Source organism: Triticum dicoccoides, chromosome 6B, assembly GCF_002162155.2.
Source record: "Triticum dicoccoides isolate Atlit2015 ecotype Zavitan chromosome 6B, WEW_v2.0, whole genome shotgun sequence".
Taxonomy (NCBI): domain Eukaryota; kingdom Viridiplantae; phylum Streptophyta; class Magnoliopsida; order Poales; family Poaceae; genus Triticum; species Triticum dicoccoides.
The window spans coordinates 600,924,393-600,928,053 of record NC_041391.1 but is presented as its reverse complement, the minus strand read 5'-3'; the positions used below and the strand labels follow the sequence as shown (position 1 = coordinate 600,928,053).

The 3,661-nt window shown below is 46.7% G+C and overlaps 1 long non-coding RNA gene across 3 annotated transcripts in view; it reads left to right on the top strand.

The window, feature by feature from the left end:
* The window catches only part of LOC119324537, a 9,661-nt gene that overhangs the window by 976 nt on the left and 5,024 nt on the right, over window positions 1-3,661 (top strand). For 2 of the 3 annotated variants that reach the window (XR_005157009.1, XR_005157011.1), the window contains exons 1-2: window positions 7-118; window positions 779-869. This is a non-coding gene — a long non-coding RNA (uncharacterized LOC119324537). Of the gene's footprint in view, window positions 1-6; window positions 119-778; window positions 870-3,661 lie in introns of those variants that run through there. The other variant, XR_005157010.1, reaches the window with a different exon arrangement.

The window sequence follows — 3,661 nt, the reverse complement described above, 5'->3', positions numbered from 1 at the left end:
ATCGCCTTCTGCATGAATGCTTCTCTTATGTGTGATCCGTCTCACTCCCTCTGGTGTGCAGTTTCTGGATTGAGGGCTACTTCAAGTTGGGCCTTTTGTTTGGATTCTTTTCTAAAAGGTATTAATTCACATCTTCAACTTAGTTTATTATTTTTCATCACGTGCCTGCAGTTTATAGTCCACCATTTGTTCTGTGCAAAGCAATCTTAAGCCTGCATAATACTAGTCATGCATTCTGTTTGTTTTCTTTAGGATTTCATATATACAAGAAATAGTCAAATTCTGATCCTCCTTGTAAACATTTATAGGTAGTTGGACTGGTGCACGGTTTGTTTCTGGTTGAGAATAAATATACATTTTCTTGTATATAGAAAATTATGGCACTTAATTAATACTCCCTCTGTCCGGAAATACTTGTCGGAGAAATGGATGTATCTAGATACATCTTTTTATCATTTCTCCGACAAGTGTTTTTGGACGGAGGGAGTACATTTTTGAATCAAAATTTTGAACTAGTGCAATTTTTTTGTCAACAAGTTGCAAGCTACGTGTTTCGAGTGAATATACTTTACCTTAAAAGTGCGTATTCTTCAACATGGTGCAAGTTTACTGGTACGACCATACGAGCGTAATTTGTATAACCAAATTATAGCATTCTTCAACAGAGTAAGTGGGTATAACAGTGGGCATGGTCAAACAACTTGCTTAAATCTCAGTAATTAGGGTTCCTGTTTTTAGCTGAAATATTTGTGTTAATTATTTCAATTAACTGATGCAGTTAATATTGTGTAAGAAGTGTTAAGAGCATTGTCTTAGTATTATGGAAGATCAAAGCAAAAGTGGCCCTAGTTCTTCGAATGTGAACACAGGTACAATATTGCCTTCACTTGTTGCTATTTGACTTAGATATTTACTAGAAGAAAAGCCACGCATTGCCGTGGCCGGGGAAAAATATAACTTAAACATGCATGACATATGAGTATATATGTTGCTTACAATTGCATGATTACTGTTCATCCTATGTGAGAAAAATTATATACAGCATTATGTCAGAAACAAAGCAATACGATAAGTTTATGAAAGACATAATTTTTGCCATTGACACTGTCCAGACAGGTTCATCAACCCACTAACAACATATCTTCCCATTCATGTTGATGTGTGTAATGGCATGATTTCACATCCGAAACTACATTTTACAGAAACATCAGCTCACAAAATTTCACCTGCAGAGATCCATATCTCTGCGTTGATACATATCGCTTCTAGTAGTATGTTTAGTTTATTTAGCGCGCAATGCAGTCAGTGTTCTCGCACACTGAAACATCTTGAGCTACTGATTCACATGGACGGCCTCAGTTCACTTGGTGCAAAAACAAATGCAGTTGTCATAATACTACCTCTTGTAATATACTCCCTCCGTTCCAGAATATAACGTGGATCAGTTTTCATGCAAGTCAAACGATTGTATGTTTGACCAAGAGTATAGAAGAAAATATCAACATCTCCAGTACCTAATAGATAAATTATGAAAGTACTTGATGGATCAAATGATATAAATTTGGTATTGTAGATAGTGATGTTTTTTTCTAGAAACTTGGTCAAACATGCACACGTTTGACTTTTTAAAAACTAATAGACCTTATATTTTGGAAAGGGGGGGGGTACTGTTTTAGCCATTGATGTTATGTCAGGGGTAGATTTAGGGATATGCGCAAGTTGAACAGAAATTAAAACGAAGTTCAAAACAGAAAAAATGCCCCAAAACTAATATAACCCCTCCGTCCCAAAATAAGTATTGCTGATTTAGTACAATTTTGTAATAAATCAGTGACACTTATTTTGGGGCGGAGGAAGTACCATTTTGCAAGAGACCTTCTTTGGGGGTTTGGAAAATCCTTACCTTTATGTTTATCGAATTGGTACAAAATTTTATCAGTCATCACCAATTTGATAATTCAAAGTAACAACTATTCATGTTAGCAGCAAGCAAAGGGTATTGAGTTTTTCAATTTGTCAGGCTAAAAGCTCATTTATCTTTTCTTCCTGAGTAACACCTCAGAGAGTGGCAGGGGGTTCCTGCATTTCATATAGAAGAAGAGAATTGCCCTGTTAATTAGGGTAAACCGGGCAAAACCAGATACAAAGGGCACAAAGTCCCCGATGGTTGCCGAGGCAACAAAACTTGAGAAAGGCACACCACCAAACATTGATAAACCAACGAACCCGAAGGCACCGCCATCACCGCCGAGCATGCAAGGGAGCAGGGATGGGCCACCTAAACATACATAGGTGGTGGAGCGTGCCTCAAGTGCCCAGTGCCATGCAAAAAATGACACCTCAAGGACCGCAGCTACCCGGTGCCGCCACCCTGGCATCCAACACTAAAACGTGCCATGCACACACCACTAACACCGCCTTCCGAGGCCACCACCCGACATCCCCAGCTCGGCAAGAGCCGCAGCGCCACAGTACCCGCACATCCCGCAGCCCATGCCACGCATGACATCTGCTCACAGACCATGGCCGCCATGCTAACATCCAGGGCCGTCGCCCAGACATTCAAGCCATGTCGCGCTGGAAGGGACACGATGACCGGGTCGACAATCTTGTCACCTGTGCGACACCAAGGTTCCATCCAAACCATCCAAGCAATAGCCCAACACTATGGGGCCATCGTGACATCGCAATCCGAGGCCGCCACCTTGACGTAGCATCACCATCCGAGGCCGCCGCCTCGGCTTCCACCATCCTCTCGGCAGAGCAGTGTAGCACAAACCACAACTCCCACGAGCACCAAGGCCTTGACTCCACAAGGCGGGGCCTCCAAGAAGGTGTAGCGATGTAGCTGCCGCCATCGCCCGCTCCGATGGAGCTCGAGTTTTCACCCGGATCCAAGATCCCGGTGTTAGGAGAAAGGACCAACCCATGGCCACGCCTCCAAGAACGAAAAAATGACGCCCTAGGCGCCGTCATGGCTGGCAACTGCCATTAGCGGTGCTAGGATTTCACTCGGTGCTCCAACTCACTGCCAAGCTCCAAGGGAATTGCAGTTGCACAACCACAACTCAGCCGCCGACCACCAAGCCACTCCATGTTCTGCTCCCACTGGGGCACCTCCATCACAGTGAAGCACCACCCGACGGGAGGGCTAGATCCACTCAACGACTCTTGATCCACACCCCCATACCAGTCACCACTAGGCCTTTGGCGACCGCGCTCCTGGGGCTGTCGCCCGACCTCCTCATGCCACTGCCCCGCTTCCCATGAGGCCCAGGGCAGCCAACACCGTCCACGGCCGCATGCCAAGCCCACCTGTGTGATATCGCCGCGTCGCCGTCCATGATCTGAGGCACACCACCTCCGCCGTGGATCAACAGGTGCCAGCCGGAGCCGCCGCAAACCGGCCAGCCTGTCTCATGCGGTGGCCCGTCACGGCCCACTATGGGATCTAGGCGTGGACCCCAAATCCGTGACCTTCACGCCGACGCACTGAAGATCCACCAGAGCGCCGCGCCATCGTCACCACCACGTCCCCGGGGCAGCCGCGCCGGCTAGCCACCACTCCCGCCCCAAGTTGAGTTTGAGCCGTCCCCGTCCCTGTTTGGCAGCGCGCGGGGGGTGGGGTGGGGGTGGGGGGCTCCGCCACCGTGGCGCAGTG